This window comes from Schistocerca nitens, chromosome 7, assembly GCF_023898315.1.
Source record: "Schistocerca nitens isolate TAMUIC-IGC-003100 chromosome 7, iqSchNite1.1, whole genome shotgun sequence".
Classification (NCBI taxonomy): domain Eukaryota; kingdom Metazoa; phylum Arthropoda; class Insecta; order Orthoptera; family Acrididae; genus Schistocerca; species Schistocerca nitens.
The window spans coordinates 47,621,538-47,633,975 of record NC_064620.1 but is presented as its reverse complement, the minus strand read 5'-3'; positions in this window follow the sequence as shown (position 1 = coordinate 47,633,975).

Below are 12,438 nucleotides of genomic sequence, written 5' to 3'. Positions count from 1 at the left end.
CATTCATTTATTGAAATGAACACGACTTTTCAAACCGCAATTAAGTGTACACGTTCCCGTAATTATATTTTTAGTGACACAACTGAAAGCACAGAACAGTACACAGTGGGGAGTCGCATTGATTCTGTACTGTCTCACAGCCGACCAATGAAATGAAATGCCATAAAAAAGAAAACAACAAACGCAAAATACACTCTTCACAATTTCGTTTGCACCGGCTCACTTGACACAAAGAGAATGACCCATCCAAGAAGCGTCTCCACCCCAGAGAAATGTATGTCTTACGGAAGTTCCACAACACAGTGCACTCGAAGTCTCTTCACGATTAATACACTCCTGGAAATGGAAAAAAGAACACATTGACACCGGTGTGTCAGACCCACCATACTTGCTCCGGACACTGCGAGAGGGCTGTACAAGCAATGATCACACGCACGGCACAGCGGACACACCAGGAACCGCGGTGTTGGCCGTCGAATGGCGCTAGCTGCGCAGCATTTCTGCACCGCCGCCGTCAGTGTCAGCCAGTTTGCCGTGGCATACGGAGCTCCATCGCAGTCTTTAACACTGGTAGCATGCCGCGACAGCGTGGACGTGAACCGTATGTGCAGTTGACGGACTTTGAGCGACGGCGTATAGTGGGCATGCGGGAGGCCGGGTGGACGTACCGCCGAATTGCTCAACACGTGGGGCGTGAGGTCTCCACAGTACATCGATGTTGTCGCCAGTGGTCGGCGGAAGGTGCACGTGCCCCTCGACCTGGGACCGGACCGCAGCGACGCACGGATGCACGCCAAGACCGTAGGATCCTACGCAGTGCCGTAGGGGACCGCACCGCCACTTCCCAGCAAATTAGGGACACTGTTGCTCCTGGGGTATCGGCGAGGACCATTCGCAACCGTCTCCATGAAGCTGGGCTACGGTCCCGCACACCGTTAGGCCGTCTTCCGCTCACGCCCCAACATCGTGCAGCCCGCCTCCAGTGGTGTCGCGACAGGCGTGAATGGAGGGACGAATGGAGACGTGTCGTCCTCAGCGATGAGAGTCGCTTCTGCCTTGGTGCCATTGATGGTCGTATGCGTGTTTGGCGCCGTGCAGGTGAGCGCCACAATCAGGACTGCATACGACCGAGGCACACAGGGCCAACACCCGGCATCATAGTGTGGGGAGCGATCTCCTACACTGGCCGTACACCACTGGTGATCGTCGAGGGGACACTGAATAGTGCACGGTACATCCAAACCGTCATCGAACCCATCGTTCTACCATTCCTAGACCGGCAAGGGAACTTGCTGTTCCAACAGGACAATGCACGTCCGCATGTATCCCGTGCCACCCAACGTGCTCTAGAAGGTGTAAGTCAACTACCCTGGCCAGCAAGATCTCCAGATCTGTCCCCCATTGAGCATGTTTGGGACTGGATGAAGCGTCGTCTCACGCGGTCTGCACGTCCAGCACGAACGCTGGTCCAACTGAGGCGCCAGGTGGAAATGGCATGGCAAGCCGTTCCACAGGACTACATCCAGCATCTCTACGATCGTCTCCATGGGAGAATAGCAGCCTGCATTGCTGCGAAAGGTGGATATACACTGTACTAGTGCCGACATTGTGCATGCTCTGTTGCCTGTGTCTATGTGCCTGTGGTTCTGTCAGTGTGATCATGTGATGTATCTGACCCCAGGAATGTGTCAATAAAGTTTCCCCTTCCTGGGACAATGAATTCACGGTGTTCTTATTTCAATTTCCAGGAGTGTACTTTTTTTTCCTTTCATCATTTTATAGAGGGTTTCAACGATAAGAAAATCCATAAAGGCTTGAAATTGTGGGTAAATTTTGTAGGAAGTTGCTAAGTGTTCTCCTTCTCAAATAATGAGTGAAAGTAGTCGGTGTATTTGCGCCCCGTCTGTTACACTACTGGCCATTAAAATTGCTACACCAAGAAGAAATGCAGGTGATAAACGGGTATTCATTGGACGAATACATTGTACTAGAACTGTCATGTGATTACATTTTCACGCAATTTGGGTGCATAGATCCTGAGAAGTCAGTACCCAGAATAACCACCTCTGGCCCTAACAACGGCATTGATACGCCTGGGCATTGAGTCAAACAGAGCTTGGATGGTGTGTGCAGGTACAGCTGCCCATGCAGCTTCAACACGATAGCACATTTCATCAAGAATAGTTACTGGTGTATTGTGACGAGCCAGCTCCTCGGCCACAGTTGACCAGACATTTTCAGTTGGTGAGAGATCTGGAGAATGTGCTGGCCAGGGTAGCAGTCGAACATTTTCTGTATCCAGTAAGGCCCGTACAGGACCTACAACATGCGGTCGTGCATTATCCTTACTTAGCTTGCATTTATCGCGAATCTCTTGCCCAACGTAAAGTCCCGAGTGACCGGAAAAAAGCGCAGGTGATGCCTGTGTATAAGAAGGACGGATCCTCAAAATTACATATCAATGTCCTTAACATCGGTTCGTTGCAGGATTCTCGAACATATTCTCAGTTCGAATATAATGAATTTCCTTGAGAGAGAGAAGTTGCTGTCCATGCATCAGCACGGCTTTAGAAAGCATCGCTCCTGCGAAACGCAACTCGCCCTTTTTTCACATAACATCTCGCGATCCATGGATGAAGGGTATCAGACGGATGCCATATTCCTTGACTTCCGGAAAGCGTTTGACTCGGTGCCTCATTGCAGAATTCTAACTAAGGTACGAGCATATGGGATTGGTTCCCAAGTATGTGAGTGGCACGAAGACATCTTAAGTAATGGAACCGAGTACGTTGTCCTCGATGGTGAGTGTTCATCGGAGGTGAGGGTATCATCTGGAGTGCCCCAGGGAAGTGTGGTAGGTCCGCTGTTGTTTTCTATCTTCATAAATGATCTTTTGGATAGGGTGGATAGCAATGTGCGGCTGTTTGCTGATGATGCTGTGGAGTACGGGAAGGTGTCGTCGTTGAGTGACTGTAGGAGGATACAAGATGTCTTGGAGAGGATTTCTGATTGGTGTAAAGAATGGCAGCTAACTCTAAATATAGATAAATGTAAATCAATGCAGATAAAAAGGAGAAATAATTCCGTAATGTTTGAATACTCCATTAGTAGTGTAGCGCTTGACACAGTCACGTCCATTAAATATTTGGGCGTAACATTGCAGAGTGATATGAAGTTGGACAAGCATGTAATGGCAGTTGTGGGGAAGGCGCTTCGGTTCATTGGTAGAATTTTGGGAAGATGTGGCTCATCTGTAAAGGAGACCGCTTATAAAACACTAATACGACCTATTCTTGAGTACTGCTCGAGCGTTTGGGATCCATATCAGGTCGGATATAGGAAGGACTTAGAAGCAATTCCGAGGCGGGCTGCTAGACTTGTTACTGGTAGGTTTGATCATCACGCGAGTGTTACGGAAATGCTTCAGGAACTCGGGTGGGAGTCTCTGGAGGAAAGTACGTTCTTTTCGTGAATCGCTACTGAGGAAATTTAGAGAACCAGCATTTGAGGCTGACTACAGTACAAGTTTACTGCCGCCAACTTGGATTTCGCGGAAAGACCACAAAGATAAGATAAGAAAGATTAGGGCTCGCACAGAGGCATATAGGCAGTCATTTTTCCGTCGTTCTGTTTGGGGGTGGAACAGGGAGAGAAGATGCTAGTTTTGGTACGAGGTACCCATGGGTCGTAACACATCTGAAATGTAACGTCCACTTCTTAAATAAGGAGACAATTCAGAGGCTTCCTTTACCAGAATACAGGTTGGCTTGCAGCTTTTCTAGGAGCTCTTTGCGGTGTGGGGGAGTAGCCATGTATGTGAAAAACGGCATCCCATTTGAGTCGATTGATGTTTCAAAGTACTGCACTGAAAAGGTGTTTGATTGTCGTGCAGGTGTGGTTAAATTTAATGGAGCTAAACTTCTAACTGTTGTTATTTATAGATCCCCAGACGCCGATTTCACAACATTTATGCTAAAGCTAGAGGAGTTTCTTTGTTCGCTTTATAGGAAATACAAAAAGTTTGTTATATGTAATGATTTCAATATTAATTGTATAAGTGATTGTGCAAGGAAATGGATGCTGGTAGACCTCCTTAATTCATATAATCCTATGCAAACCGTATTCTTTCCAACGAGAGTGCAAGGGAACAATAGAACAACCATAGACAATATTTTTGTTCATTCCTCATTACTAGAAGGGCATTCTGTTAGCAAAAAGGTGAATGGCCTTTCAGATCATGATGCACAAATTTTAACTCTAAAAGATTTTTTTGCTGCAGCACATGTTAAATATAGTTATCAACTGTGTAGGAAAGCTGATCCAGTTGCTGTAGAGACCTTTGTAAACCTTGTCAAGGATAAAGAGTGGCAAGATGTTTATAGCGTTGATACAGTAGACGATAAATATAATGCTTTTCTCAAGACTTTTCTCGTGCTCTTTGAAAGTTGCTTTCCGTTAGAACGTTCAAAACAGGGTACTAGCACAAACAGGCAGCTGGGTGGCTGACTAGAGGGATAGGTATATCTTGTAGAACAAAGTGGCAATTATATCAAAACGTTAGAAACAGTCAAAATCTAAATGCAGCAGCCCATTACAACCAGTATTGCAAGGTGCTAAAAAATGTTATTAGGAAGGCAAAAAGTGTGGTATGTAGATAGAATGGCTAAGTCTCAGGATAAAATTAAAACCATATGGTCAGTCGTAAAGGAAGTGGCTGGTCTGCAGAGACAGGTCGAGGATATAGAATCAGTGGATAGTGGGAATGTCCGTGTTACTGATAAGTCGCATATATGTACAGTATTTAATAATCACTTTCCGAATATAGCATGTGAGCTAAATAGAAACATAGTCCCAACAGGGAATCATATAGCGCTCTTAGAAAAAAGTGTTACGAGACTGTTACCTGAAATGCTCCTCCTTGATACTGACAAGAGGGAGATTGACTTAATAATTAAATCACTAAAGACCAAGAACTCCCATGGATATGACGGGGTACCTAGCAGAATACTGAAGTATTGTTCTGGGTATGCTAGCCCAGTACTGAGCCATATCTGTAACTTTTCCTTTAGGAGTGGTCGGTTTCCTGACCGATTAAAATACTCTGTAGTGAAGCCACTTTATAAAAATGGAGACAGGGATAATGTTGACAACTTTAGACCTATTTCTATGCCATCGGTGTTTGCTAAAGTTATCGAGAAGGTTGTTTATAGAAGGTTATTGGAGCATTTAAATTCACATAATTTGCTGTCAAATGTACAGTTTGGTTTTAGAAATGGTTTAACAACTGAAAATGCTATATTCTCTTTTCTCTGTGAGGTTTTGGACGGATTAAATAAAAGGTTGCGAACGCTAGGTGTTTTCTTTGATTTAACGAATGCTTTTGACTGTGGTGACCACAAAATATTAGTGCAGAAGTTGGACCATTATGGAGTAAGGTGAGTAGCTTACAATTGGTTCGCCTCTTACTTTAAGAACAGAAAGCAGAAGGTAATTCTCCGCAATATTGACAGTGGTAGTGATGTTCAGTCGCAATGGGGCACTGTTAAAGTGGAGCGTTCCCCAAGGGTCGGTGCTGGGGCCACTGCTGTTCCTTATTTATGTAAATGATATGCCTTCTAGTATTACAGGTGATTCAAAAATATTTCTGTTTGCTGATGACACCAGCTTGGTAGTGAAGGATCTTGTGTGTAATATTGAAACAGTATCAAATAATGTAGTTCATGAAATAAGTTCTTGGCTTGTGGAAAACAATTTGATGGTAAACCACAGTAAGACTCAGTTTTTACAGTTTCTAACTCACAATTCGACAAGAACCGATACTTTGATCAGACAGAATGGGCATATTATAAGCGAGACGGAACAGTTCAAGTTTCCAGGCGTTCGGATAGATAGTAAGCTGTTCTGGAAAGCCCATGTCCAGGATCTTGTTCAGAAACTAAATGCTGCTTTATTTACCATTAGAACAGTATCTGAAATAAGTGACAGTTCAACACGAAAAGTAGTCTACTTCGCATATTTACATACGCTTATGTCGTATGGTATTATTGTTTTGGGTAATTCTTCTGATTCAAAAAGGGTATTTTTGGCTCAAAAACGGGCTGTTCGAGCTATGTGTGGTGTAAGTTCGAAAACCTCTTGTCGACCCCTATTCAATAGTCTGGGAATTTTGACATTGCCCTCACAATATATATTTTCTTTAATGTCGTTTGTTGTTAGCAATATTAGCCTATTCCCAAGAGTTAGCAGCTTTCACTCAGTTAATACTAGGCAGAAATCAAATCTGTATGTGCAATGCAATTCCTTGACTCTTGTGCAGAAAGGAGTGCAGTATTCTGCTGCATCCATTTTCTATAAGCTACCACAAGAACTAAAAAATCTTAGCAGTAGCCCAAAGTCTTTTAAGTCTAAACTGAAGAGTTTCCTCATGGCTCACTCCTTCTATTCTGTCGAGGAGCTCCTGGAAGAGCTAAAAAATTAAGCAAATTCCAGTGTTACATTGTTGATTTTCGTTATTTCAACTTACGACTTGTCGCCTGAATATTTTTTATATTTCATTTTATCTGTTTCTATTATCGTGTTATAATTTCATGTATTGACTCGTTCCATGACTATGGAGATTTCTCCTTAATTTGGTCCCACGGAACAATAAATAAAAAAATAAAATAAAAAAATAAAAAAACTGTTCAGAGTGAGGTCAATGCGAACAAGAGGTGACCGAGACGTGTAACCAGTGGCACCCCATACCACCACGCCGGGTGATACGCCAGTATGGCGATGACGAATACACGCGTCCAATGTGCGTTCACCGCGATGTCACCAAACACGGATGCGACCATCATGATGCTGTAAACAGAACCTGGATTCATTCGAAAAAATGACGTTTTGCTATTCGTGCACCCAGGTTCGTCGATGAGTAAACCATCGCAGGCGCTCCTGTCTGTGATGCAGCGCCAATGGTAAACGCAGCCATGGTCCCCGAGCTGATAGTCCATACTGCTACAAACGTCGTCGAACTGTTCGTGCAGATGGTTGTTGTCTTGCAAACGTCCCCATCTGTTGATTCAGGGATCGAGACGAGGCTGCACGATCCGTTACAGCCATGCGGATAAGATGCCTGTCATCTCGACTGCTAGTGTTACCAGGCCGTTGGGATCCAGTATGGCGTTCCGTATTATTTTCTTGAAACCACCGATTCCATATTCTGCCAACAGTCGTCGGATCTCGATCAACGCAGCCGAGCGGGATTAGCCAAGCGGTCTCAGGCGCTGCAGTCATGACGGAACAGTTCAAGTATCAAGGCGTTCGGATAGATAGTAAGCTGTTCTGGAAAGCCCATGTCCAGGATCTTGTTCAGAAACTAAATGCTGCTTTATTTACCATTAGAACAGTATCTGAAATAAGTGACAGTTCAACACGAAAAGTAGTCTACTTCGCATATTTTCATACGCTTATGTCGTATGGTATTATTTTTTTGGGTAATTCTTCTGATTCAAAAAGGGTATTTTTGGCGTTTACTGTAGAGAGTTAATCAACTTTTAACTAGACTGCTAAATCACTAAAGGCGGCTGATTGTTGACTAAGCTGTGGTTGCTAGCCACTTGTTGAAGAAAACAATGAAAATAGTGTTGTGGATTGGCAAGCCAACTGGGGCAACATTTCCATTCCACGACTGTAGTAATCACTTGGTTTTGAGGCGAAGAACTCGAGCCACGAGAGCATTTTTATCCAGAAAATAAGATTCTTGAAGGTTGTCCGATAAAGAGCGGGAAAGGTGAAATCCTTAGGGTGCACTACACTCCGAGGCAGCAGCCTGAAGACGGCTGACAGCGGCCATCAACACGTTCAGCTGTTCGCGAACAGTGGCCAGCTCCTCCTGCGTCCGTACACAGCAGTCACACATCCTATTCATCGTAAAAAATCAATTTACTGTAGAGAGTTAATCAACTTTTAACTAGACTGCTAAATCACTAAAGGCGGCTGATTGTTGACTAAGCTGTGGTTGCTAGCCACTTGTTGTAGAAAACAATGAAAATAGTGTTGTGGATTGGCAAGCCAGCCAATCCACTTGGAGGAAGCCGAAAGGCACGCGTTTAAGCTCACGCAGGCTGGCGTGAGGTCTGGAACAGGACACGGAAATGAGAATAGCCAAAAACGTACGTAGCTGCTGGAATACTTAACTTTAATCCATAATTGGTGAACATCGCTCTTGACGGTACATGTTTTACAGCATCAATAGTGACTGGTAATGGCGCCTTGCTAGGTCGTAGCAAATGACGTAGCTGAAGGCTATGCTATCGTCTCGGCAAATGAGAGCGTAATTTGTCAGTGAACCATCGCTAGCAAAGTCGGCTGTACAACTGGGGCGAGTGCTAGGAAGTCTGTCTACACCTGCCGTGTGGCGGCGCTCGGTCTGTAATCACTGATAGTGGCGACACGCGGGTCCGACGTATACTAATGGACCGCGGCCGATTTAAAGGCTACCACCTAGCAAGTGTGGTGTCTGGCGGTGACACCACAAATAGCACTACCTGTCTCTGGACTGTATTGAAAACAAACACTAGCACTACTGGCACTATGGTTGACTGAAGGGACGCTCTCTGACTGTATTGAAAACAAACACGAAATCTGGGGAACACTATTACTAGCACTCGACAATGAAAGCTTCCTAAAAGCAAAAACACACGGAAGAAGTGACAAGTAAGAAAAATACAGTTAATACTTAAATTAAGGTAGCTCGCTGCACAGCAGCCGTGAAGCAGACGGCAGTTACGACGACACTGACCACCACAAAATGGCCCACTCTGAAGTCCACAGATTAATACAGTAGTACGAAAGAGTTAGTAGCTAACTGGAGGCTACTAACGTGTCTTTCCAAGGAACAGCTCTGCTGCAGAATATCTATTGGGTTAGTGTATACGTTCGTAGCGTTCTTCTACGATTTTAATAAACACATAAAAGGGACTTTAGTTATCAGTAATATATTCTCCTTTACTATTTTCAGCAGTCTGCCAACTGGGGCAACATTTCGATTCCACGACTGTAGTAATCACATGGCTTTGAGGCGAACAACTCGAGCCACGAGAGCATTTTTATCCTGAAAAGAAATTTCTTGAAGGTTGTCCGATAAAGAGCGGGAAAGGTGAAATCCTTAGGGTGCACGATCAGGTGAATGAGATGAGTCTGGAACGACTTCCCAACCCACCTCCTGTACAATGATTTAGTCCGCCTAGCAGAATACGGGCGGCTGTTATCGCTGAGTTGCATCACTTCACGTAGTCTTCCTGGTCGTTGTTCTTGGAGTGCGTGTGCAAGACATCTCAGTCGTTGACAATAAATGTCAGCAGTGATGGTTGCACCTGTGGGAACCAATTTGTGGTACACCATACCATAGTTATTCCATCAGATGCACAACATTATCTTTTGTGGACGTGCGCACGTCTTTGTACGGGAGTTACTGCTTTGTAGGGGCTCAGCCAATCCTTTCTTATTCTTATGTTAACAATAAGACACCATTGCTCGTCACCAGTAATGATACAGGATAGGAATGGTAGCTGCTGTTCACGAGCCAACTGATGATGAGCAAGCAGAGATGTTACACTACTGGCCATTAAATTTGCTACACCAAGAAGAAGTGCAGATGATAAACGTGTATTCATTGGACAAATATACACTCCTGGAAATTGAAATAAGAACACCGTGAATTCATTGTCCCAGGAAGGGGAACCTTTATTGACACATTCCTGGGGTCAGATACATCACATGATCACACTGACAGAACCACAGGCACATAGACACAGGCAACAGAGCATGCACAATGTCGGCACTAGTACAGTGTATATCCACCTTTCGCAGCAATGCAGGCTGCTATTCTCCCATGGAGACGATCGTAGAGATGCTGGATGTAGTCCTGTGGAACGGCTTGCCATGCCATTTCCACCTGGCGCCTCAGTTGGACCAGCGTTCGTGCTGGACGTGCAGACCGCGTGAGACGACGCTTCATCCAGTCCCAAACATGCTCAATGGGGGACCGATCCGGAGATCTTGCTGGCCAGGGTAGTTGACTTACACCTTCTAGAGCACGTTGGGTGGCACGGGATACATGCGGACGTGCATTGTCCTGTTGGAACAGCAAGTTCCCTGGCCGGTCTAGGAATGGTAGAACGATGGGTTCGATGACGGTTTGGATGTACCGTGCACTATTCAGTGTCCCCTCGACGATCACCAGTGGTGTACGGCCAGTGTAGGAGATCGCTCCCCACACTATGATGCCGGGTGTTGGCCCTGTGTGCCTCGGTCGTATGCAGTCCTGATTGTGGCGCTCACCTGCACGGCGCCAAACACGCATACGACCATCATTGGCACCAAGGCAGAAGCGACTCTCATCGCTGAAGACGACACGTCTCCATTCGTCCCTCCATTCACGCCTGTCGCGACACCACTGGAGGCGGGCTGCACGATGTTGGGGCGTGAGCGGAAGACGGCCTAACGGTGTGCGGGACCGTAGCCCAGCTTCATGGAGACGGTTGCGAATGGTCCTCGCCGATACCCCAGGAGCAACAGTGTCCCTAATTTGCTGGGAAGTGGCGGTGCGGTCCCCTACGGCACTGCGTAGGATCTTACGGTCTTGGCGTGCATCCGTGCGTCGCTGCGGTCCGGTCCCAGGTCGAGGGGCACGTGCACCTTCCGCCGACCACTGGCGACAACATCGATGTACTGTGGAGACCTCACGCCCCACGTGTTGAGCAATTCGGCGGTACGTCCACCCGGCCTCCCGCATGCCCACTATACGCCCTCGCTCAAAGTCCGTCAACTGCACATACGGTTCACGTCCACGCTGTCGCGGCATGCTACCAGTGTTAAAGACTGCGATGGAGCTCCGTATGCCACGGCAAACTGGCTGACACTGACGGCGGCGGTGCACAAATGCTGCGCAGCTAGCGCCATTCGACGGCCAACACCGCGGTTCCTGGTGTGTCCGCTGTGCCGTGCGTGTGATCATTGCTTGTACAGCCCTCTCGCAGTGTCCGGAGCAAGTATGGTGGGTCTGACACACCGGTGTCAATGTGTTATTTTTTCCATTTCCAGGAGTGTATTATACTAGAACTAACATGTGATTACATTTTCACGCAATCTGTGTGCATGGATCCTAAGAAATCAGTACCCAGAACAATCCCCTTGGCCGTGATAACGCCCTTTATACGCCTGGGCATTGAGTCAAACAGAGCCTGGATGGCGTGTACAGGTACAGATGCCCATGCAGTTTCAACACGATACCACAGTTCATCAAGAGCAGTGACCGGCGTATTGTGACGAGCCAGTTGCTCGGCGACCATTGACCAGACGTTTTCAATTGGTGAGAGATCTCGAGAATGTGCTGGAAAGCGCAGCAGTCGAACGGTTTCTGTGTCCAGAAAGGCCCGTAGAGGAGCCGCAACATGCGGTCGTGGTTTATCCTGCTGAAATGTAGGGTTTCGCAGGGATCGAATGTATGGTAGAGCCACGGGTTGTAACACATCTGAAACGTAACGTCCACTGTTCAAAGTGCCGTCAATGCGAACAAGAGGTGACCGAGACGTGTAACCAATAGCGGCCCATACTATCACGCCGGGTGATACGCCAGTGTGGCGATGACGAATACACGCTTCCAATGTGCGTTCACCGCGATGTCGCCAAACACGGATGCGACCATCATGATGCTGTAAACAGAAAATGGATTCATCCGAGAAAATGACGTTTTACCATTCGTGCACCCAGGTTCGTCGTTGAGTACACCATCGCAGGCGCTCCTGTCTGTGATACAGCGTCAAGGGTAACCGCAGCTATTGCCTGCGAGATGACAGTCCATGCTAATGCAACCGTCGTCGAACTGTTCGTGCAGATGGTTGTTGTCTTGCTAACGTCCCCGTCTGTTGACTCAGGGATCGAGACGTGGCTGTACGATCCGTTACAGCCATGCAGATAAGGTGCCTGTCATCTCGGCTGCTAGTGATACGAGGCCGTTGGGATCCAGCATGGCGTTCCGTATTATTCTCCTGAACCCACCGATTCCATATTCTGCTAACAGTCATCGGATCTCGATCAACGCAGCCGAGCGGGATTAGCCAAGCGGTCTCAGGCGCTGCAGTTATGGACTGTGCGGCTGGTGCCGGCGGAGGTTCGAGTCCTCCCTCAGGCATGAGTGTGTGTGTTTGTCCTTAGGATAATTTAGGTTACGTAGTGTGTAAGCTTACAGACTGATGACCTTAACAGTTAAGTCCCATATTATTTCACACATCGACCAACGCGAGCAGCAGTGTCGCGATACGATAAACCGCAATCGCGATAGGCTACAATCCGACCTTTATCGAAGTCGGAAACGCGATGGTACGCATTTCTCGTCCTTACGCGACGCATCACAACAACGTTTCACCAGACAACGCCGGTCAACTGCTGTTTGTG